This window comes from Aptenodytes patagonicus, chromosome W, assembly GCF_965638725.1.
Source record: "Aptenodytes patagonicus chromosome W, bAptPat1.pri.cur, whole genome shotgun sequence".
NCBI lineage: Eukaryota > Metazoa > Chordata > Aves > Sphenisciformes > Spheniscidae > Aptenodytes > Aptenodytes patagonicus.
The window spans coordinates 39,959,895-39,987,011 of record NC_134981.1 but is presented as its reverse complement, the minus strand read 5'-3'; the positions used below and the strand labels follow the sequence as shown (position 1 = coordinate 39,987,011).

The window sequence follows — 27,117 nt, the reverse complement described above, 5'->3', positions numbered from 1 at the left end:
TTCACAGCTTTTTTTACCCTTTCTTAAATATGTTATCAGAGAGGCGCTACCAACATCACTGATTAGCTCAGCTTTGGCCAGCAGTGGGTCCCTCTTAGAGCTGGCTGGAACTGGCTCTATCCGTCATGGGGGCAGCTTCTGGTGTCTTCTCACAGAAGCCACCCCTGCAACCCCCCTGCTACCAGAACCTTGCCACATAAACTGTGCCCAATACAGAAATAAAGAAGGAAAAAAGGCAGGAAGAAAGAGGGAAAGAATTAAGGAAGGAAGGAAGGAAGGAAGGAAGGAAGGAAGGAAGGAAGGAAGGAGAAAGAAAAGAAGGAGGGAGTGAGGGAGGAAGGAAAGAAAAGAAAGAAGGAAGGGAGGAGAAAAGGGGGAGAGATAGAGGGAAGGAAGGCTTCAGGAAAGGAGGAAGGGAAGTAAGGATAGAGGGAACGAGGGAAGAAATTAAGAAGGGACAAAGTAAAGGAAAGAAGGAAAGTGGGAGGGAATGAGGGAGGGTAGGAAGGAAGAAGGGATGGAAGTACAGAAGGAAGGAGGGAAGGAAGGGAGGGAGGGAGGAAGTGAAGAAGGGAGGGGTGGGGGAGGAAGGGAGGGATGAGGGAGGAAGGCAGGCAGGCGTGGGGAAGGCAGGCAGGAAGGCAGGCAGGAAGGCAGGCGTGGGGAAGGAAGGAAGGAAGGGCTAGGGAAAATTAGGGCTAGTATTAAACTCCAAGCACTCAGTGTTAAACTTAATTATGGGCTAGTTCATGCTGCAGGATTGTCAGTGTAACTACATCATTTTTAGTTTTGTAAAGTTTTTTTTTAGTTCTACGGAATAGCAAGAAGAGTAGCTTCAGGCCTAGGATTAGGGCCTAAGTTCTGGTTTGCCTCTAGCTTTCCCCTCCCTCCCCTAAAGGACAGAAAATAATAAAGGGTTAATTATTTATTTTTTAAAAAATAATAAACATAGGGTCATTAAAATGTTTTCTAAACTGTTAGGGAACAATTAAGTCACAATTTCTTGTTTTCCCACAATCAGTAGTTAAAAATTTCCTCTGTTAAAAAAAAAAAGATAATTTATCGATTACATGATTTTGTTGTAAATAGTTGTAAGATAAACTGCTGGATTAATCAAGCCTGCATCAAACATGCAAGGCCAAAGCTAACGAGCACATCATATACAAGGCCAAAGTTAACGAGCACATCGTGAGAGACAGATAAGTACTAGCAGAAACCAGACAAGGACAACCAAAACTGTGGCAAACGGCAGTGATGAGCCAGTTTGTGACTGTGCAAGGAAAAGTTCACCTCCTGCAAAGACCACAAGAGACCACCAGAGACCACCAGAGACCACCTAAGACACCTCGTAGATGCTCCTAAGGACTCAAAACACATGCGTGAAAGACTATGCAAATATTATAATTAGTTCTTAGAAATATAATGAATATGTATGATTATTCCAAGAAATTATTATGAATATGTATATCAAAGAGCCATATAAGGGACGGTTGATGCAACATACGGTGTGCATGCTAGGCGGAGAGATCCCCCACGCACCCGGTGCCGAATAAAGTAATGCCTGCTCTTTAATACACCCAGTGTTAAGGAGTTTTATTCCCGATGTTCGGTGACAATTTGGCACCCCAGATGGGACACTGCATCTGACACTCGACGGATTCTCGGGATCGAGAGGGGGGAATGGAAACAGGTCCCTGCTGGGGTGCCAGGCAAACGCCCGCCTGGCCTCCCTCACCTTCATAGTTGCCCTTACACAACAGATATGGGGCCCTGGAACTTGAGGGCCAGGCAAATGAGGATGTAGATGAAGGTCCATCCAGGGGGTTGCCTAGGGTGAGGCAGTCAGCCCCATGCATTATGACTGCCTCTGCTAAGAAAAAAAGGAGGGTAATTGTGGTAGGCGATTCCCTTCTGAGGGGAACAGAGGGCCCAATATGCCGACCGGACCCATCCCACAGGGAAGTCTGCTGCCTCCCTGGGGCCCGGGTCAGAGACATTACTAGGAAACTCCCTGGTCTGATACGGCCTTCTGACTACTACCCGCTGTTGGTTATACAGGCTGGCAGTGATGAGGTTGCAGAGAGAAGTCTAGAAGCAATCAAAAGGGACTTCAGGGCACTGGGGCGACTGGTTGAAGGATCAGGAGCACAGGTAGTGTTTTCCTCAATCCCTACAGCAGCAGGGAAGAATACTGAAAGGAACAGGAAAACACACCTGATCAACACGTGGCTCAGGGGCTGGTGTCATCAGAGGAATTCTGGCTTTTTTGATCATGGGGAGGTTTACATGGCACTGGGCCTGCTGGTGACAGACGGAGTTCAGCTGTCTCACAGGGGGAAAAGGATTCTCGCCCATGAATTGGTGGGGCTCATTGAGAGGGCTTTAAACTAGGTTCAAAGGGGGAAGGGGATAAAACCAGGCTCACTAGAGATGAGCCTAGGGGTGGCATGCCAATGCTGGGGGTGAAATGGATAGCCCAGCTCAAGTGCATCTACACCAATGCACGCAGCATGGGCGGCAAACAGGAGGAGCTGGAAGCCATTGTTCAGCAGGATAGCTATGACTTAGTCACCATCACAGAAACATGGTGGGGTGACTCTCACGATTGGAGTGCTGCAATGGATGGCTATAAACTCTTCAGAAGGGACAGGCGAGGAAGGAGAGGCGGTGGGGTGGCTCTGTATGTTAGGGAGTGTTTCGATTGTCGAGAGCTCAACGATTGTGATGATGATATGGTCGAGTGTTTATGGGTAAGGATGAGGGGGAAGGCCAACGAGGCAGATATCCTGCTGGGAGTCTGTGATAGACCACCCAACCAGGATGAAGGGGCGGATGAAGCATTCTACAAGCGGCTGGCAGAAGTCTCTCAATCGCTAGCCCTTGTTCTCGTGGGGGACTTCAACTTCCCGGACATCTGCTGGAAATACAACACGGCAGAGAGGAAGCAGTCTAGGAGGTTCCTGGAGTGTGTGGAAGACAACTCCCTGACACAGCTGGTAAGTGAGCCTACCAGGGGAGGTGCCTCGCTCGACCTGCTGTTTACAAACAGAGAAGGACTGGTGGGAGATGTGGTGGTCGGAGGCCGTCTTGGGCTTAGCAACCATGAAATGGTAGAATTCACAGTGAAGTAAGGAGGGGGGCCAGCAGAACCACAGCCATGGACTTCCGGAGGGCGGACTTTGGCCTGTTCAGGATGCTGGTTGAGAGAGTCCCTTGGGAGACAGTCCTGAAGGGCAAACGGGTCCAGGAAGACTGGACGTTCTTCAAGAAGGAAGTCTTAAAGGCGCAGGAGCAGGCTGTCCCTGTACGCCGTAAGAAGAATGGGCGGGGAAGATGACCGGCCTGGCTGAACGGGGAGCTCTTGCTGGGCCTCAGGAAAAAAAGGAGAGTTTACCGCTTGTGGAAGAAGGGGCAGGCGACTCAAGAAGAGTACAGGGATCTCGTTAGGACATGCAGAGAGGAAATGAGAAAGGCAAAAGCCCAGCTAGAACGCAATCTGGCCGCTGTCGTTAAAGACAACAAAAAATGTTTTTACAGATATATTAATGACAAAAAGAGAGCCAAGGAGAATCTCCATCCCTTATTGGATGCGGGGGGGGAACACTGTTACCGAGGATGAGGAAAAGGCTGAGGTACTCAATGCCTTCTTTGCCTCAGTCTTTAACAGGCAGACCAGTTATCCTCAGGGTATTCAGCCCCCTGAGCTGGAAGACAGGGACGGCGAGCAGGATGTACCCCCCATAATCCAAGAGGAAGCAGTCAACGACCTGCTACGCCACCTGGATGCTCACAAGTCTATGGGGCCGGATGGGATCCACCCGAGAGTGCTGAGGGAGCTGGCAGAGGAGCTCGCCAAGACACCCTCCATCATTTATCAGCAGTCCTGGTTAACGGGGGAGGTCCCGGACAACTGGAGGCTTGCCAGTGTGACGCCCATCTACAGGAAGGGCCGGAAGGAGGATTCGGGGAACTACAGGCCTGTCAGCCTGACCTCGGTGCCGGGGAAGATTATGGAGCAGTTCATCTTGAGGGCGCTCACAAGGCATGAGCGGAACAACCAGGGGATCAGGCCCAGCCAGCACGGGTTCATGAGAGGCAGGTCCTGCTTGACCAACCTGATCTCCTTCTATGACCAGGTGACCCGCCTAGTGGATGAGGGAAAGGCTGTGGATGTGGTCTACCTGGACTTCAGTAAGGCCTTTGACACCGTCTCCCACAGCATTCTCCTAGAGAAGCTGGCAGCTCACGGCTTAGACAGGTATACTCTGCGCTGGGTAAAAACCTGGCTGGACGGCCGGGCCCAGAGAGTTGTGGTGAATGGAGTTAAATCCGGTTGGCGGCCGGTCACAAGCGGTGTTCCCCAGGGCTCAGTTTTGGGGCCGGTCTTGTTCAATATCTTTATCAATGATCTGGATGAGGGGATTGAGGGCACCCTCAGTAAGTTTGCAGACGACACCAAGCTGGGCGGGAGTGTTGATCTGCTCGAGGGTAGGAAGGTTCTGCAGAGGGATCTGGACAGGCTGGATCGATGGGCCGAGGCCAACTGTATGAGATTCAACAAGGCCAAGTGCCGGGTCCTCCATTTCGGCCACAACAACCCCATGCAGCGCTACAGGCTTGGGGAAGAGTGGCTGGAAAGCTGCCTGTCGGAAAAGGACCTGGGGGTGCTGGTCGACAGCCGGCTGAACATGAGCCGGCAGTGTGCCCAGGCGGCCAAGAAGGCCAATGGCATCCTGGCCTGTATCAGAAATAGTGTGGCCAGCAGGAGTAGGGAAGTGATCGTGCCCCTGTACTCGGCCCTGGTGAGGCCGCACCTCGACTACTGTGTTCAGTTTTGGGCCCCTCACGACAAGAAGGATGTTGAGGTGCTGGAGCGTGTCCAGAGAAGGGCAACAAAGCTGGTGAGGGGTCTAGACCACAAGTCTTATGAGGAGCAGCTGAGGGAACTGGGACTGTTTCGTCTGGAGAAGAGGAGGCTCAGGGGAGACCTCATCGTGCTCTACAACTACCTGAAAGGAGGTTGTAGCGAGGTGGGTGTCGGTCTCTTCTCCCAAGTAACTAGCGATAGGACGAGAGGAAATGGCCTCAAGTTGTGCCAGGGGAGGTTTAGATTGGACATGAGAAAAAATTTCTTTACTGAAAGCGTGGTTAAACATTGGAACAGGCTGCCCAGGGAAGTGGTTGAGTCCCCATCCCTGGAAGTATTTAAAAGACGTGTAGATGAGGCGCTTAGGGACATGGTTTAGTGGGCATGGTGGTGTTGGGTTGACGGTTGGACTCGATGATCTTAGAGGTCTTTTCCAACCTTAGTGATTCTATGATTCTATGACTCCGGCACCACTGAAGTCTTTTTTTCGGGGAGATCCTCCGATCCCCTGATCCAATGAGTTCAATGCAAGATCCCCTGGGATTATAAGGTGTCGTGGTTTAACCTCAGTCGGCAACTGAGCACCACGCAGCCACTCGCTCACTCCCCCCCGCACCCCGGTGGGATGGGGGAGAGAATTGGAAGAGCACAAGTGAGAAAAAGTCGTGGGTTGAGATAAAAACAGTTTAATAATTGAAATAAAAGAATAATAATAATAATAATACACAAAACAAGTGATGCACAGTACAATTGCTCACCACCCGCCGACCGATGCCCAGCCAGTCCCCGAGCAGCGGCCCCCCCGGCCAGCTTTCCCCAGTTTATGTACTGAGCATGACGTCACATGGTATGGAATGTCCCTTTGGCCAGTTTGGCTGTGCCCCCTCCCAGCTTCTTGTGCACCTGCAGCCTTCTCAGTCGGTAGAGCATGGAAACCTAAAAAGTCCTTGGCTAGTGTAAGCATTACCTAGCAACAACTAAAACATTGGTGTGTTATCAACTTTGTTCTCATCCTAAATCCAAAACACAGCACTGTACCAGCTACTAGGAAGGAAATTAACTCTATCCCTGCCAAAAGCAGGACATAAGGCATTACTTCTAAGGGAACCAGTCCGTAAGGGACTAAAAGGGAAACCGGTTAAAGGGAAGGCTTGTTTGCACATTATTACGGGAACGCCCGGAGTGCCAGCCATGGAAAGGTGTGTGAGTGTTGTGAGTGTATCCGCAGAAGTGTGTGGTGTTGTGAGTGTGTGAACGTGTCTGATATTGTTAATTGTCGGTAATTGTTGTCTGTTGTGTCATGGGTTCTGGACAATCCTTAGAAGGGGAAATTTTGAAAAAGTCACCTCTGGGATGTTTATTAAAGCACTGGAAGGATGTTGGGAATGACCCCCTTACAAGGAAGCAATTGATTGAATATTGTAATCATTGTAAATGATTGATTGAATATTGTAATCACTGTATATGTTGGAAGACCAAGAAAAATGGCCAAAGAATGGGACTTTGAAGTATAATACTATATTACAATTAATGTTATTTTGCCGCCGTGAAGGGAAATGGAATGAAGTGCCTTATGTTGATTTGTTCTTTACATTGCAAAATCGACCGGAATGGCAGAAAGATTGTTGTTTAGTGCCAAACAATCCTATGGTTCTGGCCTTAGAGAAGGATCAAGGAAAGAAACCAAGGAGATGTTGTTCTGCTTGTAATATTGGAAAGCATTGTGTTAAGTATGGAAAATCAGAGGAAGAGGATGTAGATTTACTAGTGGCCCCAGGGCAAAGGAGATCAGGGACAAGGCAGGAAGATGAGTCGAGTACAGATGAAGAAGGGGATTTTAGCCCCATAGCTGGGAGAACTAGGAGGGGAATGGGACATCGTGATGTGGAAAGGGGGGAGGCACTTCAAGCACCTCTCCGGCAAGCGGTTGGGAATAACGGGCCAGTTACTGTTAAAGTTCCGTTTTCAGTAACTGATTTAAGGTCCTGGAAGGAATTGGCAGGGACATATAGAGAAGATCCAGAGAAGGTAACAAAAATATTTGAGACCATAGTTCGAACCCAGGACCTGGATTGGATCGATATACAGGTGGTGTTGGATACTTTGTTAACTCTAGATGAGAGAACTATGGTATTAGCTAAAGCTAAAGAAGAGGCAGAAAGAATACATGCTCAGAGTGCCCAACCAGGAACTGTGAATGACCATTTTCCACCTGCGGATCCCCGATGGGATCCTAACAACCCAGCTCAACGAGAATTATTGACCAGATCCAGAGATTGATAGTGTTTGGTATAAAACACACTATTCCAAAAGCTATTAATCTGTCCAAAATGTACCAGGTGATACAAGGGAGGGAAGAATCTCCCTCTGACTTTCATGAGCGATTAATGTCTGCAGCTCGGAAGTATACAAACCTAGATCCTGAAAAGGAAGGGGATGCTTTGCAATTGGTAACTTTGTTTGTAGGACAGTCTGCACCAGATATCAGGAAGAAGCTTCAGAGACTAGAGGGAGAAGATTCCAAGAACCTTAACAAATTATTAGAAACCGCTTGGAAGGTGTATAACAACAGGGAGGTCGTTGAGAGGAATTGGGAAAGGAAGCTGATTGCTGCACTAACAGAACAAGGATCATGAGGAGTAGGGTATGGAGGGCGAGGTCGGGGAAGTGCTGGAGGAAACCGATTCCAGCGCCGACCTCTGGATAGGGATCAATGTGCTATTTGCAAGGAAAAGGGACATTGGAAATGAAATTGTCTGCGAGGGAGGAGAGTTAGCAGAACTACCCCTGATCAGGCTGTAAGACTGTTGACTTTAGATGAGGCATGAAGAGGACTGGGGGAGTCATCCCCAGCTGAGCCCCTGGTTACCCTGATGCTAGGGAATGAGAGGACAGATTTTTTGATAGACGCTGGAGCAGCATATTCTGTTTTAAATACTTGTAAAGGGAGTTTTAGTCAAGATTGTGGGAATGGGAGTCTCACTAACGGACATTCCTGAGTTTGATTTTAATGAGCAAACACTGCACCACCCGACATAACAAGACACTTAAGCAGAAAACAACGGAGAAAGGAATGTGCAGCTGGAAGGAGAAAAACAAGATAAAGACCATGAAGGCATTTCGCATGATCAGAAAGAACAGGCCAATCTGCTAGAGCATAGATGCGCGTGAACACAAGGCTGTAACCTATCTGCAAGCTGCAGGTAGCGCGTGTCCATAGCAGTTAACTATATAAGCCCTGTTATAAGTGTAAATAAAGGAGAATGACCATACTCATATTGAGATCTGTCATTACTCCGGAATCGCAACTCCCGCTCCGTCGTCGACACTGAACAAAGGGAAACTCCGACATCTGGTAGCAGAGGATGGTTCGGCGCATATCTTCGAGACTGCGGTAAGAGCAGCGAGAGAAGGGGAGCGGGAGAAAAGCGGCTGGGAGTTGTACTATCCCGATGATCGGAGGGGGATAAGATAACGGAGCAGTCTGGCCAACTGCCTCCCAGTGAGCGACCGCTATCATGGAAACAGAGGCGGCAGCTGTGTTGCTCGTAAGCATCCTCTCCAAGAGAGGGATCGAGACAACGGTAAAACAATTATGTACGTTGATTAGGACAACGTTGGGGACATTTTAAGGACAGTCAAACTATTTTTTCTGACCTTGAGTGGCGAGAGCTTGGCAATACTATGTGGGAGCAGACTATCACGGGGGATGAAAAGTCAAAGGAGATTAAAACAGTGCGGGAACTATGGAGGTCTGTGTCAGAGACTTTAAAAGCCATGAAAGCTGAAAGAAAGGTGGCTTGTGCAGCCACTCAAATGCTAGCCCCAGAACCCTTGCCTGATAGACCGAAGAATACAACATCTGGACTGTTTCGGTTCTTTGGGCCGTCTGCAGTCCGAGGTATGTCGGGTACCCCCAAACGAACTGCCTTGGAAGCCAAGTATAGTGTTCTGGGGGGTGACGGCGCTTCTGAACTGCTTGAAACGTACCCTCCGCTTACGGACTGCAAAGATGCAGAAACTAGCGGTAACGGGGCCCCTCTTTCACCTGAGGCGGTCGCGGAAGAGCGACGACCCGGAGAGGAGGAGCGGCTGGTTCCGTTAACCCCTCCGTGGCCAACAGCCCCGCCTCTAGGAGTCTCTTCAGGTGCATCTACTCCGCTACAGGGTGACAGCAAAGAACAGAGTATGGCTGGGACTAATGAGCTCCTGAAGAAGGTAGTGCAACAGTTACAGGACTTAACAATTGCAGCCCAGAGGGGAGGGATGGAGCACCTGTCCGGGGCATCAGGGGAATCCCTACCCCCTTGCCTCTCTGGACCACCAGCGATGGTTCAGCCCAGACGCTGGAGCCAAGTGGCTAGAGACGCTATGCTGGACGGGCAGTGGCAAGCGGTATCCAGCTTGGGGGCGAGTGCTTTTCCTGTGCTGCAAGAGAATAACGGCAATAAGTGGGCACCTCACGATTGGAAAATCCTTCAGCAAGCAAAAAACACTGTGTCCCAGTATGGGATAAAATCAGAAGCTTCACGTCAAATTGTAATCTGGATTTTTTCGGCTGACCTGATGTGCCCTTCTGACTGCCAAAACCTTATGCGGCTTTTATTGTCACCTACGCAGTATTTGTTGTGGGGGTCGGAATGGTCACGGCGGGCGGCAAGTGCTGCGGCACAGCATCAAACGCAGGGGGATCCCCTCTATGGGATTACCGCGGAAATGATAACGGGGACGGGAAGGTTTAATGATATTAATGCTCATTTGGTTTTTCCTATTGCTTTGTTGCAGTTGTCTGCCAAACTGGTGCTAGATGCCTTTTTAGCCTTACCCGGTTCGTCCACTCCATCCTTTAGTTCTGTACAGCAAGGTGCCACTGAAGCGTATAGTCATTTTGTCGATCGCTTGTGGGGGGCGATACGTGGGGAGGAAGAAAAAAAAAAAAAAAAAAAAAAAAGAGAGAGAGAGAGAGAAAAAAAAAAAAGAGGAAAAAAAAAAAACAACAAACAAAAAAAACAAAAACAAAGAGTGCCTACGGTGTGTACCATGAGTATTGTGTCAGTGTTACCATTGTGATAAGAAGTGGTGGGCCCGGTGCACGCGCGCACAAAGGTGATCTGAAACTTGCTATCTGAAAGAAATACTGCTGTATAGAATATTAATAACCACTGGACACGAAATACAGTTCACGAAACTGCCAAATTGATTATTGTTTGTATAAAAAATAAAAAAATAAAAAAATATTAAAAAAAAATAATAAAAAAAAAAAAAACAAAAAGAAAGGCAATTCGCCTAGAAGAGAAAATGTTGAGCCAGGCAGATGTGATCGTAATTGGGCTAATCTTAATAATCCCAGGGTCGGCAACTATACATCGCATTAAACCAAGGGAAAATATGTGGGTAACCTGGGCAAATAAAACAGGGCAGCCCGCGTTTTGCCTTTCCCTCGCCTCAGCAACTGAGCCGTTTAGGACTTGTTTGTTAGGTATGCCTGGATATAAGGAAGGTGACTTTGCCAGGTTCAGTACTGGCAGCTGTACTAATGTGACTGCAACTAGCAACTGTAGTGCTAACTTGATAAAAGGATTAAATCACTCGCTACCCTGGAATCCCCAGGAGTTGGAACTATTAGGGTCGATGCGAGTTAGAAATACATCTAAAAATTGGACTCAGACATGTTTTATATTTGGGGGACCCCTACAGACGGGTATCCACTTCTACCAGGCAAGAAATTGGACAGGGTGGACTAATGTCACCTCTCACGCATCTTACTACAAGTATCAGGATGTGGGCGATTTTTGTGGTACCAATGACAGTGGTAATAGCTATGCTTTAGGAGCGGCTGGAGCGGAAACAAAGGGAGGAATAGGGATCTGGAACAATGGTACCCCAAAGGTGTTGCCCCCACAGGTATTTTTAATATGTGGGGACAGGGCCTGGCAGGGTATCCCAGCAAATGCTGTAGGAGGGCCTTGCTACTTAGGAAAATTGACCTTGTTGGCCCCGGGAGAAAATTGGTGGAAAACCATAACAAGAAAAGGGCAACAACAAAGACGAAAAAGAGCCGCCACGGGTCTTTCCCCAGACTGTCGTGATGACGTAATTCTGCCTAGCGACACCAAAAAGGTCTTCCTTTCACTATTTGTACCAGGCGCTGCAGCTGCGAGGGCCCTAAATGAGGTAGGGAAATTAGCTTGTTGGGCTAAAAAGCAGGCTGATGTGACAACAGAGCTTATTGAAAAATTACTTGCAGATCAGGATACCTTCCATCATGCGATTTTACAGAATAGAGCTGCTATTGACTTTCTGTTATTAGCACAAGGACATGGGTGTGAGGATTTTGAAGGGATGTGTTGTATGAATCTGTCTGACCATGGGGAGTCAATCCACAAACAGCTACAATGGTTAAAGGACCACACCAAGAATATTCAACAAGATCACGGGTTATTCGATACCTGGCTTAAGAATATATTTGGGGAACTGCCATCTTGGATAATAAGTTTAATAAAAGAAAGCTTACGCATTTTAATTGTTATATTAGTAATAAGTATATGCTCTTGTATAATTTTTAGCTGTGTGAAGAAAGCAATTATGAAAATTGTTAATCAAGTCTGGGTTGCTCAAAAACAAGAAGGGGGAATTGTGGAGGAGTGGTTGGTACAGCAGGGGCACGATCTAGTATCCATGAGCAACCCATGTTTTTAACAGTAGCAGGGATATGCTGACAAAGACGGCTGGTGACCTTGACCATCCTTCCCTGAGCAGAAGAAGGAGCCTCACTACGTGCTGAACAACAACAGCGGAACAACACCCGGGATAAGGAGGAGGCAGAGATCGGTGGGACCAGCCTGCAGCTACCGATGAGAAGGGTGTTGTGAACGCGTGGACAGCTGTGATTAACCAATTACAGGTTGTTATGAAGAGCGTGTCCGAAGGTGTTGTGAGTGCGTGGACAGCTGTGATTAACCAATTACAGGTTGTTATGAAGAGCGTGTCCGAAGGTGTTGTGAGTGCGTGGACAGCTGTGATTAACCAATTATAGGTTGTTATGAAGAGCGTGCCCAGCCACCCCATCCGTTCCGGTGAATGATGGGGGAGTGACCGGGGAGAAAGACCCCCTGGCTGCTGCGTTTGCAGACTTGCGGGTATCAGACAGCTCCTCCTCGTGGCTGGTTAAAAGGACTAGCCAAGCTAAGAGGGATATGTGTAATAGTATTTATATGCATTTTTGTTTTGTGTACCCTGTTTGTTGCAATGTATATGAAAAATGATTGAAAGACCGGTTTCAGCAGTGTTTCTAGTAAAACAAAAAGGGGGAGATGTGGGAATGGGAGTCTCACTAACGGACATTCCTGAGTTTGATTTTAATGAGCAAACACTGCACCACCCGACATAACAAGACACTTAAGCAGAAAACAACGGAGAAAGGAATGTGCAGCTGGAAGGAGAAAAACAAGATAAAGACCATGAAGGCATTTCGCATGATCAGAAAGAACAGGCCAATCTGCTAGAGCATAGATGCGCGTGAACACAAGGCTGTAACCTATCTGCAAGCTGCAGGTAGCGCGTGTCCATAGCAGTTAACTATATAAGCCCTGTTATAAGTGTAAATAAAGGAGAATGACCATACTCATATTGAGATCTGTCATTACTCCGGAATCGCAACTCCCGCTCCGTCGTCGACACTGAACAAAGGGAAACTCCGACACAAGATACCGTAAATGTAGTTGGTGCCACTGGGAAAGGGGAGAACAGGCCGTTTTTCCAGCCATTAAAATTTAAAATAGGAAGGCGATGGTTGACGCACCAATTCTTATACATGCCTGAATGCCCAATGCCATTGTTAGGAAGGGATATCCTGAGTAAACTGAATGCACAAATAACTTTTGAAAATGGGCATGTACAAGTCCATATTCCAGAAAGTAAAGCCCTGGAAGCCCAGGTTTTTATGTTACAGCAACCCAAGGCGGAAGAAGGGATTCCGGAGGAGGTAGAGAATGCCGTTACTCCGCTGGTTTGGGCCACTGAAATCCCAGGGAAATCATGAGCAGCAGAAACAGTAAGAATACAACTAAAACCTAATGCCAGACCAGTAAGACAAAAACAATATCCTTTAAAATTGGAAGTAAGAAGGGGATTGGAAAAAATGATTAATAACTTTGTACAGTATGGATTGCTAGTAGAATGCCAATCAGCCTATAATACCCCTATTTTGCCAGTAAAGAAACCTCATTCAGACGAATATCAGCTGGTACAAGATCTTAGGGCTATCAATCAGATAGTGCAGGATATACACCCTGTCGTACCCAATCCATATACATTATTGAATACGATCAAGGAGAATGATAAGTGGTTCACAGTCTTAGATTTAAAGGATGCTTTCTTCTGCATACCTCTAGAGGCAGGAAGTCAGGCGTTGTTCGCATTTGAATGGGAAAGTCCGAGTACAGGCCGAAAAACACAACTTACCTGGACTGTGTTGCCCCAAGGTTTTAAAAACAGTCCTACATTGTTCGGAAATCAATTAGCGAAAGAATTAGAAGTGTAGAAGAAGGAAAATGAAGATCTAATACTCCTCTCTTATGTGGACGATATTTTGATCGCCGCATCCACATGGGAGGAATGCATTCATTCGACTATCAGTTTATTAAATTTCCTAGGGCAAGCTGGCTACCGGGTGTCAAGGAAGAAGGTGCAAATAGCGAAAACTCAAGTCTTATACTTGGGATTTACCATATCGCAAGGAGAACGGAGCTTGGGAACAGAAAGAAAAGAAGCAATCTGTCAGACACCAGAGCTAAGATCTGTGCGAGGACTGCGTGCCTTCCTAGGAATGGCTGGATGGTGTCGGTTGTGGATCCCTAATTACGGGCTGCTTGTGAGACCCCTATATGAAACTTTGAATGAATCTAAGGAAGTATTGTATTGGACTCCTGAATGTAGGACAGCCTTCCAGTCTCTTAAAAGGCTTTGATGACAGCCCCTGCTTTAGGTTTACCAGACCTGACTAAACCTTTTGAACTTTTTGTACATGAATGCCTTCACTTGGCATTGGGAGTATTAACTCAAAGATTAGGCTCTTGGAAAAGAGCTGTGAGGTATTTCTCCAAACAGCTGGACAACATAAGTAAGGGATGGCCGGCCTGTCTCAGAGCAGTAGCCGCCACAGTATTACTAATCCAAGAAGCCCAAAAACTGACTATGGGACAAAGAATGACTGTTTATGTACCCCACATGGTTATAGCTGTTCTGGAACAAAAAGGAAGTCACTGGCTGTCTCCAAGTAGGATGCTGAAATACCAGGTGGTGCTTTTGGAGCAAGAAGACATTGAATTGAAAACAACGACTGCTCTCAACCCTGCCATATTTCTTGAGCCATCAGTAGAAGGAGAAATATTACACGCCTGTCTCCAGACCATTGAACAAGTTTATTCAAGCAGGGAAGATTTGAAAGACACCCCGATAGAGAATCCTGACTGGGAACTGTTCACAGATGGAAGCAGTTTTATGCGCAAAGGGAAAAGAGTGGCTGGTTATGCAGTCGTGACTCAGACTGAAGTTGTGGAAGCTCGTCCGCTACCTGGGAACACATCTGCTCAAAAGGCAGAATTGGTCGCACTCCAAAGAGCCTTAGAACTATCTAAGGATAAAAGAGTCAACATATGGACTGATTCCAAGTATGCGTTTGGGGTAGTACATGCCCATGGAGCTATATGGAAAGAGAGAGGACTGCTATCTGCACAGGGATCTCCTGTCAAGTATGGGGATATAATTAAACAACTGTTGGACAGTGTTCAGCTACCGATAGAAGTAGCCATAATGCATTGTAAAGCCCATCAGTCTGGACAAACATCAACTAATATAGGGAATCGATTAGCGGATAAAATAGCAAAAGAGATAGCAGAGGAAAGCATCCTGATTGTTGCTCCATCGAGGTATGTGAACCTCCCAAATGTAACCCCAGAATATCAGAACCAAGATAACCAATTGGCCGAACTATTAAAAGCCCACCTAAACCCTGAAGGGTGGTGGATAACAGCAGATAGACAAGTAATAGTACCCCAGGCAGTAATGAGGCAGTTGGCAGAAGACAAACATAAAGCAACACATTGGGGTGCAGAAGCCATTGTAAATGCCTTAAAAGATCAAGTACTTAGCGTAAGGATGACAGGAATTGTTAAGAGTATAGCGGGTAAGTCTGAAATTTGCTTACAAAATAATCCACATTCCTATAAAAGACCCCCCTTAGGAATTATAAAAAAAGGAAATAGTCCTGGAGACTACTGGCAGATAGATTTTGCTGAGTTACCTCGACAAGAAGGATACCGGTATTTGCTGGTTCTAATTGATACATTTTCTGGATGGCCTGAAGCATTTCCCTGTCGCACTAACAAAGCTAGGGAAGTTACTAAGGTGTTATTGAAAGAAATAATACCCCGATTTGGGGTTCCCTTCGGAATGTCATCAGATAGAGGACCACATTTCATAGCAGAAATCGTACAGAACTTGTCTAAAACGTTAGGGATCAGGTGGGATTTACATACCCCATGGAGGCCACAATCCAGTGGGAAGGTTGAAAGAATGAATCAGAGTCTAAAAAGACAAATGAGTAAAATTTGTCAGGAAACATCACTTAAATGGCCGCAGGCTCTTCCCCTGGCTTTATTGAGAGTCAGAATTCAGCCAAATTCCAAGGAAAAGGTGAGCCCATACAAGATTCTCTATGGGAGACCTTATCAAGTTACCATCATTCCAGGGGAAAGCCAAATAAAAGGAAATCATGATTTAAAGGAGTATGTAATATTTCTGGGAAGGATACTTTCATCTTTACATCGATTTATTGGTTTAGCTTCTCCAATAACTTTGGACATCCAGGTACATCCCTATCATCCAGGAGACTGGGTATACATCTGGACCTGGGGAGATGAACCACTCAAAGAGAAATGGAAAGGACCTTTGCAAGTTCTTCTGACTACCCATACAGCAGTAAAGGTAGACCAAATAAATTCATGGGTACATTTCACTCGGATAAAACCAGCTCCAGAACCGGACGAACCTCAGTGGAAAGTAAAATCGGCAGAAGGTCTATGGGTAAAACTGACAAAGGGACAATGATGCTTTTTGTGTTGTACATTCTAGGGTGGAGTGTATTAAAAGGGGCCACTGTTATTGATGAGGTTGGACATGAAAATACCTATGAGAATTTAAAGATAAGCTTTGCAAAGGCAGTGAATATGACTGATTGTTGGATATGTTCACAAATAATGACAGGAGGGACAGGATTTCCTTGGAAAGTTATCCCCTTAAGTTGGCCTGAGATGTGTTCTTTTTGGTTAACAAAACAGAACATAACTGCATCATGGTAAATCAAAGTATGATCAACTTTGGCAATCAACCAAATTATTTCCCCACTGAAAAACCTCAGCCCATACTAGTAAGAAACCATAGAGAGCAAGGGTTTGAGTGCTTCAGTATAAACAAAAATGATTCCTGGAAACAATCATGGAAAGCTGGAAACAGTACTTGTAAATATTATCTAATTCCTACCCAAAATGCCACCATACCGTTCCTCCATCCGAATGGCACATCAGACCAGTTTGTTGATTATATCCTTCGTCTATGAGTAAACTGTGGAGCAAAGGAAAGGCGGCTTTGCTTGCCAATGCCGGGACTTATTGGATATGTGGAGACAGCGCATACAAATGGCTTCCTTCTGGATGGTACGGTTCTTGTTATATGGGAATATTGGCCCCACCCTTTAGAGTTAAAAAACCCATACCTGAAGGACGCCCTAGACATAGAAGGATGATAGACATTAGTGATCGACCAGTAATTATTGAGGGGAGTAGGTTCTTGTATGTAATGTGCCCCATGTGTGCAGCCGGAAAGTATGGAACATATATAAATAAGTTGAGCGCTTTAGTTGAACGATTGGCTAATGACACTGTTAAAGTATGAAATAGCACTTCACTCGAACTACTGCAAGTCAGGATGATGACTTTACAAAACAGAATGGCTTTAGATTATATATTAGCCAGTCAAGGAGGCACTTGTGCCATCATAGGGAAAGAGTGCTGCAGTTATATAGAAGATGATTTTAAGATCCAACAATCCAGAATATCATCAATTGAGAGGGCTGTACAAGAATGGAAAAAGATAAAAGAAAAACCCTGGTGGAACTGGGATTGGCTCACCTCCTGGTTGCCCAACCTACAGTGGCTTAGGGAAATATTTTTAGTTATAGTGGGAATAGTAGTAATATGTATATTGAGTTGTGTTATGATACAGTGTGTCCCTTTACTCACTCTATGTTGTAAAGTCTTATGTAGAACTCCAGAACAGAACATGTATTACTACGAACATGAGTTATGAGACTCCCAAGAAAAGGATCTTGGAAGTCTCAAAGGGGGGAATTGTTGTAAATAGTTGTAAGATAAACTGCTGGATTAATCAAGCCTGCATCAAACATGCAAGGCCAAAGCTAACGAGCACATCATATACAAGGCCAAAGTTAACGAGCACATCGTGAGAGACAGATAAGTACTAGCAGAAACCAGACAAGGACAACCAAAACTGTGGCAAACGGCAGTGATGAGCCAGTTTGTGACTGTGCAAGGAAAAGTTCACCTCCTGCAAAGACCACAAGAGACCACCAGAGACCACCTAAGACACCTGTAGATGCTCCTAAGGACTCAAAATGCATGCGTGAAAGACTATGCAAATATTATAATTAGTTCTTAGAAATATAATGAATATGTATGATTATTCCAAGAAATTATTATGAATATGTATATCGAAGAACCATATAAGGACAGTTGATGCAACATACGGTGTGCATGCTAGGCGGAGAGATCCCCCATGCACCCGGTGCTGAATAAAGTAATGCCTGCTCTTTAATACACCCAGTGTTAAGGAGTTTCATTCCCGATTTTCGGTGACAATTTCAGAAATTATAGGGGGTGAGAAGGAAATAAGTAGGATAAAAAAAATACTGGAAAATCACAAAGAGCAGAACACCATGGTGAGAGGCACTATACGCGTCTCCATCAATGCCAGACCCACGTGGGGCCGGCTGGTGCACCCTCAGAGCCACAGGTAGGCCTGTGAAGCAGCAGTGGCATCTTGCCAGGGCCATGGCTACAATACAGGTAATTCCAGCTGTGCAATGTCAGGGTGGCTGTATGGCAGCTGCTGCTGCAGGGACCAGCATTAGGTTGACATATTTCAAGTCACCCAGACAAGCAGAGGGGACCTTTACAAGAAGGTGTGAGTGGTGGCCCAGGCCTCTCCGGAGTGGGAGGCAGGCCTGTGTGAGGTGGGTCTGTGTTGAAGCAGTGGCCACAGCTGTGAGGGGTGGGGTGACAGGGAGGCAGGAGCATAGGCCCCAGCAGAAAACGGTTGATCAAGGCTCTGTCCGCTAGCAAAGCCACTTTGCAGGGCTATGCATGTTGAGCCTGCCTCACTCCCCCCGCTTCCACTACCACAGAGGGGTGGCATTGGGCTGATGGGTAGTAACTTTGGTGTGAGGCTCCGCAGCAGCTGGCAGATCCTGAAGCAATGCCCACCTTGAGAGCATGTGGCGGCAGGAGGAGGAAGAGGAGCAAAGAACAGTGGTGACTCCTCTGTGTGTCATCTTTTCCCTCTCCTGGGTTTCCCTCTTGTGGGCTGAAGGAAAACTCTAGGAGGAAAATAGAGCTGTTCCCCAGCAGTGAGTAACATGGCAGCGCCACACTGCCAGTGGGTGCCCCTCTGAATCGCTGCTGTTGACCTTGGGTGGGGGGCACAGCCTTCCTGTGGCAGGCCTACCCAGCAGCCAGGAGCACCCTGGGCAGAAGCTCACCCCATGGAGAGGAGCCTTCCTGGGTGGGTCCTCAAGCAGCTAGGCATGGCAGCTCTGCAGCCAAGGTGGAGGAAGGCCAGCGGGAGGGCAGTAGCCAGGCAGGACAGATAGCTCCCACACCAGGGACATAAGCACAGACAAGGCTCCTGGCAGGTGCAGCTTGCTGTACTGGTTTTGGCTGGGATAGAGTTAATTTTCTTCATAGTAGCTGGTATGGTGCTATGTTTTGGATTTGTGCTGAAAACAGTGTTGATAACACAGGGATGTTTTAGTTATTGCTGAGCAGTGCTTACACAGCCTCAAGGCCCTTTCTGCCTCTCACACTGCCCCCACAGCAAGTAGGCTGGGAGTGCACAAGAAGTTGGGAGGGGACACAGCCAGGACAGCTGACCCCAACTGACTAAAGGGATATTCCATGCCATATGACACATTTTTCCTCTGCTCCAGCATAGGTCCTCTCCACAAGCTGTAGATCTTCAGGGACAATCTGCTCCAGCATAAGTTCTCTACTGGTTGCAGTTCCTTCAAGAAACATCCAACTACTCCAGCAGGGGGTTCCCCACAGGCTACAGTATGAATATCTGCTCTGATGTGGTCTCTTCCATGTAACCAACACTACCGCCCCACCTTCGAGTCCCCTCTAACTCCACCGCCTTTCCCTTGGCTGCCAGAAGAAGAGCCCAAACCAACCTACCCATTGGCTAGAGCCCGGTGGCTCCGCGCGCACCGATTTGCTGCCTCCTGGCTGCCCCCGCCTACCCCCGCTCAGGCGGAGCTTCAGTGGCCGGAGCTGAGCTGCGGGTTGTGTTCTTATTGGTGTGCTGCAGCCGGTTGCTAGTTCCTGCAGGTCTCTTCCTCCTTCACCATTCTCTTGGCTGCTGAGGCAGTTATGTGATTAGATGCGTTCTTCTAGCGAGGCTAACGTAGCTCTCTTTGGGTCTTGTTTTCTCTTCTAAAGAGCGTGGCTGGGGAACTGCAGGTGTTGGTTGGGGTTGTGCCATTAACTCAGCACAACCGATTCCTCCGTTGGTCTGGCGTTCAAGCAGCGGCTGTTGGGGAAAGTGCGGGGCCGTGCGCGCGCTGCCTGCTGCCCAGCGAGGGAGACGGAGGCGGCCGCGCGCTATCGAACGAGCGTCAGGTGTAGGTACGGATTCTTCTAACCTACTGCTCTCGTGGTGTGCGCGCGCCGGCGAGCCCCCCTTCCCCCCCCCCCCCCCCCCCCCGCTATCTGTTGGAGGTGGTTGCTCAGAGCAAGGCTCTTTCAGCGGGGCCTTAGCACGGTGGAGGTTGTGGGAGCGGCAACGCCACCGGTTGTGGTTCGTGGACCCGCTTTCAAGTTGTGGAGGCGAGTTGGTTTCTTGGTAGCTCTGACCGTTTATTTCTTTCCTCACCTTTTTATGTGCTCCCTCCCCGCACCTTCTCCATTATAGGGCAGGTGAGGGGAGATACCCACCCCCGATAACTGTTGAGCAGGTCCGGGAGGAAAGGCCGGGATAGGTGCTGAGCCTCGGTGAGGGAGGCGGCGGTTCAGCTCTCTGACCCTGGAGCGTGCGGACAGGGTAGGTGGGTTGTGGTGATCTCCGCCTATGTCCTGGCTGCGGGCCCTCGGGGGCTTGTGCCCTGCACCCTGGGGGGGGGGAGCAGCTCGCCGCTTCTCGCGCCACGGAAAGGGATGAGGGGCTCTCTGTGCCTAGGGAGTCGGGGTGTCGTCCGCCGAGGTGCTTTAGAGGGCCTGGGGTGCTGTGTGCAGTCTGCCCTGGGGCTTCCGTTTCTGTGGTCTGGCTGTGGGTGTCTTTGTTTAGGAAACTGGTACGCTGACTTAAATGCTTGTTAAATTCTGTCTTTTACCAGATTTAAATAGTGGTTCTGTGTAAATGTCGTTGACTTCCATGAGGTCCTTATTAAATACAGACACTTGAAGAGCTCCTTTCAGTTTGTCCAGCCTGAATTTATTTCTTCAATTTTGGCTATTGATGGTGGGAGTGATGTGTGCCTTAAAATTTCATTAGAATGTATAGTTTAAAAGTATTTGGCTAAAAGATGACTATAGAAGTATATATCTCTATAGATATATATAAGCATGACTGCAGAAGCTAAAATAGAACTGCTTGACTAGTTTTAAAAGCATATCTTTTCATTATTGATACACTGACTGGTGCAGTGAAGCACCAGGCTGATGCCTGTGAAATACAATAAGGGGCTTAAGTGTCTGTCATTGTGCAGATTGTTTTAACGGGGCAGTTCTGTAGTGCAGTGCTTTTCCTGGAACATACAAAACATTATGTAATCTAACATAGTCTCACACATTCACATCCACATCTAGGATCTTATGAGGGTTTTTCTTTGGGTTTGGGGAGTTGGGGTTTTTTTGGGAGGTGGGGGCTTGGGGGGTAGGTTTTTTGGCGTTTTGGTGGTTGGGGTTGTGGTGTGGTTTTTTTTTTTTGTGAGAAGGAATGGCTAGACTTTTGCAATCTGTTTTCTGTGTTCCACTTCTACTTTCACGTGTGTCACTAGGTCTGTTTTGAAATATACAAAGTAACCAGCAAGAGAGTTGGTGGTACAATTAAGAATGTTTCTGTGTTACTGTAAAAACAAGTTAGGTTTTCTAATATTGTTAGAATTTGTGAGACTAGTAAAACTATTTTTTTTTCTTTTAAAATCTGATGATTCCAAACTGAAATTTTGGTCATATCAGGCTACTCAGTCTTTGTGGGTTGTTTTGCTCTTTGAGACATACTCGAAAGGTTAGAGTTACTTCACAGTATTTCTGGGTATGGTTTTTTGTTATTAAATAGACTTCATCTGTGTTCTTTTCCAGATCTACTGTGTGTTCTTTTTAAATTCTTAGTTGAATCCTTTTATATAATATTTGGTTGGATACTTTTTTAATTTTTGTTTGCTCTACACACTTTGTTTCTTTAACTGTTAAACTAGTTGGAAAATGTTCATACCTTTCTCTTCTGTGACAATATAATGCAGATGTTGAAATAAGTACTAGTGTTTCAGTAGTGAACTCAAGCCTTCATTGAATTGTGTTCAATGAAAGGGTGAGGGGAAACTGTTACAGTTTCTTACTTCAGCGGTATATAATGAAAAATGATTATTTAAAAAAAAACTCAACAATGTGAATATCTTGCCTGTTGCACAGTTAGAGCAACACCAAAGATTTATAAATTGGCAGCTGTATTTACAAGTTTAACTTTGTTCTAGGTAAGTGTTTGCAAGGGTTAGGCTTTTGAGGCTAAGCTACTAATATAGAGTGAAGTACTTGGCGACTTAACAAGAGTGGCTCCTATTCATTATTTATGGCTTTCAGAGGAAAAAGGACAGGAATGACTTCTTATATGAAAGAACTACACTTGTGTTATCATAGGAATCCCAAGATAAATATTTGAGGTGTTTCTGATTAGACAGATTTCTCTTTTTCCTTCCCTCTTCTATCAGCTTTAATGAAAAGGTTAATTGCTAAAGAGTGGACTAAAACTACTGGCACTCTTAATTTTTCACTTTGTATGTTACTTTTTTTTATTCATATGAGAGTTACATAAGTTTGATAAAGTGATTGCTTTCCTTTTAAAAGCTTATCATGCTGTACTGGTTTTGGCTGGGATAGAGTTAATTTTCTTCATAGTAGCTTGTATGGTGTTATGTTTTGGATTTGTGATGAAAACAGTATTGATAACACAGGGATGTTTTAGTTATTGTTGAACAGTGTTTGCACAGTGTCAAGGCCTTTTTTTGCTTCTCAGACTGCCTGACCAGCGAGTAGGCTGAGGGTGCCCAAGAAGTTGGGAGGGGACATAGCTGGGACAGCTGACCCCAACTGACCAAAGGGATATTCCATACCATATGATGTCATGCTCAGCAATAAATGCTACAGGGAAGAAGGAGGAAGGGAGGGCATTTGGAGTTACGGTGTTTGTCTTCTTGAGTAACTGTTATGCTTGATGGAGCCCTGCTTTCCTGGAGATGGCTGAACACCCGCCTGCCGATGGGAAGTAGTAAATGAATTCCCTGTTTTGCTTTGCTTATGCACACAGCTTTTGCTTTCCCTATTAAGCTGTCTTTATCTCAACCCACGAGTTTTCTCACTTTTACTCTTCTGATTCTATCTCCTATCCCACTGTGGGGGAAATGAGTGAGTGGCTATGTGGTGCTTAGCTGCTGGCTGGGGTTAAACCACAGCACTCACAAAGGCTGGGTAATGCCACTTGAGTCTGTTTTGTTTCTTCGCCAGTCTTGGTACAACAGTGAGTTTTATGCATTTAAGTTTCTTCAACAGGATCTTATTTATTTTTTTATATATATGTGTGTGTGTAAAATGTGTGCAAAGTTTTGTATTATTTTTAAAGGTTACATACATTTCTTAGTATACTTTTTTTGTTGTTAGTAACTTTACCAACCTCCAGAATTACAATTTGCAGATCAGAACTGGCTTCTTGATTAGTACTGAATTAGGTATGTTTTTGGGATGTGTTGATCTCTATATCTAAAGATGTTACTGTAATGAGGGCAGAGATTTGCATCGTAAATGCTGAAAAGGTTTTAGATGATAATGGGAGTCTTTCTCTAACATACATTTTTGAATAGATGAGTTAAAACTATTCATCTGTACCTGTGGAATTGTCTCCTTGAGGTAATTTGTGGTGGGTGTTCTTTTCCTCCCAGTTTTAGTAAGAGTTCAGGTAAAGCATTCATCAAGCCTGTTTGTTATTAGTGTTTTTTAACACAAGTTCATTTATGATACTTCGTTCATGTTCCATAAGCTATATTTTAGACTTAATAAAATTATTGGTCTTTTTAAGACTGATCTCAAAATGAGAATTTTTGAACTGTTTTTGCCAAGGCTGGGCAATGCTAAATGAAGGTGTACTTGTGACTTTTTTCCCTGTGTGGCCCTGTCATGGTTTAACCTCAGTCGGCAACTAAGCACCACGCAGCTGCTCGCTCACTCCCCCCCACCCGGTGGGATGGGGGAGAGAATTGGAAGAGCACAAGTGAGAAAAAGTCGTGGGTTGAGATAAAAACAGTTTAATAATTGAAATAAAATGATGATGATAATATGATAATAATACACAAAACAAGTGATGCACAGTACAATTGCTCACCACCCGCCGACCGATGCCCAGCCAGTCCCCGAGCAGCGGCCCCCCCGGCCAGCTTTCCCCAGTTTATGTACTGCGCATGACGTCACATGGTATGGAATGTTTCTTTGGCCAGTTTGGCTGTGCCCCCTCCCAGCTTCTTGTGCACCTGCAGCCTTCTCAGTCAGTAGAGCATGGAAACCTAAAAAGTCCTTGGCTAGTGTAAGCATTACCTAGCAACAACTAAAACATCGGTGCGTCATCAACTTTGTTCTCATCCTAAATCCAAAACACTGTACCAGCTACAAGAAAGGAAATTAACTCTATCCCTGCCGAAACCAGGACAGGCCCTTCTCCCCTCTCCTTCTCAATTGGTTTTTTTTTTCCTCTTTGTATCTTAATAATTCTTGGGTAGGTGGATCATTGAGAAATCATGTTTTCCTAATGTTAAGAAATACCTTGTTTGTTTTAACATTGTTTAATCCCTTCACTGAAGAATCTGACCTGTATACCTTATGATAAGGTCTGTTTTAATTGAAGCTAAATTATGATATCTTGTGGAGAACTACTAGGTTGAAATGATGATTTAGTTGAACATTTAAACACTGATATCATAATTACTCTATACACCCTGGGGACTCTCGCATCCTAGTTTTATTCCAGATCCGGAGGTTAAGAACCCATTCGTGTGAATACAAACCAGTTCCAGTATAATGAAAACACTGTTTGCATTTACTTGAAGGTATCCTTCTGAGGGAGTTCAGTAGGTGTTTTATCAGATTTGTTCAGTTAGTGATGCTAGGGATCTACTGTTTGTTTTCTTGCTTTAGGTCAATCAAGTGAAGATAGGAAATATTTGCTTTAAAGAAAGGAGCTGTTGCTAGCTGTGATTTAGATGGAGAACACCTCTGGGATCAGAATCTTTAGATTCAATAGAGATAGTTTCTATTGGATTAAATGGGTGTTACATTAAATCTGCATTACAGTCTGGTATAGGAGAGAAATACTTTAGCTATGTTCATCAGCATAGGAAGTTATTTGCCATATGTGGCAAAACCCCATTTTTAGCACACTTAAGCTGTCTTGGGGCACTGTACCCACCGCAGCTGATTCTAGTTAATAGCTAGTGTTGCTTGAAATGTTCACTGCAATACTGCCCTGTATGTGAATTCCATAGGCCAGATTCTAGTCTTCTGAAACTATTATGACAAATATTCAATTTTTTTTATGAAATCATATTTGCAGTGTTGTTGGGTTGTTGATAACTATAGTGAAAACTGTTTGATTTGCTTTTCAATCCACTTGTCAGAACTAAGAAATTCTGTAGCTATTGTTCTATTGCTGGCATGGAAGGCAGCCTGCTGTTCTTGGGCATAACAGGCTATTTGTACCTCACTTTTTGAGGTGTAGCTTTTCTTGTGCATAAGACAGTCTAAGCCTTTTGCAAATCCCTGGTCCTCTTCAATAGACCTCTTCCACTGCAAATTAAGGTCAAGTTTAATGTCAGATAATCTCACCTGACAGGGAAAAGATGAATCATTACAGATTTGAGTGACTACTTATGTAGAGGCTGTCGTTTCTTTAGCTAGCAGAAATAGTCATTTTTACTCAGGATCTGTCATTCAAGAGAGAATTTACTCTTTTATGGGAGGTGACTAGTACCCTTTTTCTGCCATCTCCTCTAAATTGGTAGTGTTGGCTACCCATATCTAAAAATCTGTGGCTTCCCTCTGTTTTGAAGAAAGCTAGAGACCTTGGATGAAAGCACTTGGCTGTAGCAGTCTCAGCAAAAATACTCTGTGAACTATGAAGAGCTATTCTAAAAATCCTCATTTTTAGAAAGAGGCTACTCATACATCCAAAAATAAGGTTAACTGTTCTGTGATTTGTATTCAACAGTTCCTGCAGCGGTGCCTAATGGAGTTTTTAAAAAAAAAAAAAATTGGAAATGCATTCAGGCATGAAAACTATGCTTCTATACAAGTTAGAGGATTGATTTTGAGATCAGTTCTCAATATTGTCAAGTGTTATAGTGTATTGGGTTTATGTGGCAAAGTTTTAATAGTGGGGAGGCTGCAGGGGTGGCCTCTGAGAAAAGAGGTAAGGGGCTGCCACCAGGCACCTCTGAAACAGACCCACTGCTGGCCAAAGCTGATCAGCAAAGCTGGTGGTGCCTCTGTGATAATGTATTTAAGAAAGGGTAAAAAAAAAACAACTAAACAAAAAAAAACAAACTGCTGTGCAGCAGTTGTGAGAGAGAAGGGGGGGGGGGGGAATGCGAGAAAAACAATCCTGCAGATACCAAGATCAGTGAAGGAGAGGGAGGAGGTGCTCCAGGTTAACCCACCATGTATAGTTAGAAGTAAGGTGGTTGTTGTTGTTGGATTACATGGGTATTTCTAAAATGGCATGGGACTATGGATATCAGAGGTTAGCTTGTTTTGTTCCTGACTGTAAACTTGAATCTAGCATTGAAGGTGGTGCATGAAACTATAAGAGCGTTTCTATTTGCATGACCTGGTAAGAACTGAACTTGAGACCTGTGGATAGAGTTGGGATGGAAAAAGCTGTTTAAGTTGACACGCCTTAGCATCATGAAAGTAGTGTAAATGCTTATTTTTAGCTGCACTGGTGTGGCCAGCATGGCTCTAGGCAGATTTCATCACCCCTCCTCTTGGGGGGGGGGGATATTGTTGACAAAGAATATCCCCCTGCGCCCACCTCTCTTGTAAATTAAGAGGACAAAGTACCTGTTTGTCAAGGCAGCTGTATCTTTACCTAGCTTGCTTCAGGTGTATGTGCAGTTATTGTTTTGGTTTTTCTTCCCCGTTCTATTAACCAATAGTTTGAATAGGTAGTGTGGCTTATATTGATTTGCAGAATATCTGCGTTAGAGCATTTGGGTTTGGGATGTTTTTGTTAAAGCATAGTATAAAAATAGTCTTATCACTAAAATGGATAATATCAACGTAATTCCAATTCCTACTTGCAAGACAGGAAACCTTGGTTAATTTTTGGAGGGCTTGAAAACATTGATGTAAGCCAGCGTGGGAAGAGTTTATGTCTAGATTTCAGTGTACTGAAGGTCTATAGTGCTCTGTAGGCCAGTAAAGCATCTCATTTTGCTTAAGTCTTAACCTTCATGCACATTTCCTACTGCTGATAGTGCTTACAGGGGCCCATAACTTATACTTGCCATACTTTCTCTATAGCTGGGAAACATTGTAGTGATTTTTTTTTTTTTGGCTGCAGAGCTCTTCATTGCCTTATTACCCTGCAAATGCTATAACATATTCTAATTGTTCTTTGACATGTATATTTGTCAAGGAAGT

The 27,117-nt window shown here is 45.4% G+C and overlaps 1 protein-coding gene and 1 long non-coding RNA gene across 2 annotated transcripts in view; one reads left to right on the top strand and one right to left on the bottom strand.

Annotated features, from left to right (window-relative positions):
• Window positions 1-27,117, bottom strand: part of LOC143172119 (uncharacterized) — a 56,354-nt gene that overhangs the window by 21,075 nt on the left and 8,162 nt on the right. The window lies entirely within an intron of this gene.
• LOC143172118 (alpha/beta hydrolase domain-containing protein 17B-like) overlaps window positions 19,826-27,117 on the top strand; it is a 30,309-nt gene continuing 23,017 nt past the window's right edge. Inside the window, exon 1 of the mRNA XM_076361378.1 lies at window positions 19,826-19,845. The gene's annotated coding sequence lies outside the window, so the exon portion shown is untranslated. The remainder of the gene's footprint in view (window positions 19,846-27,117) is intronic.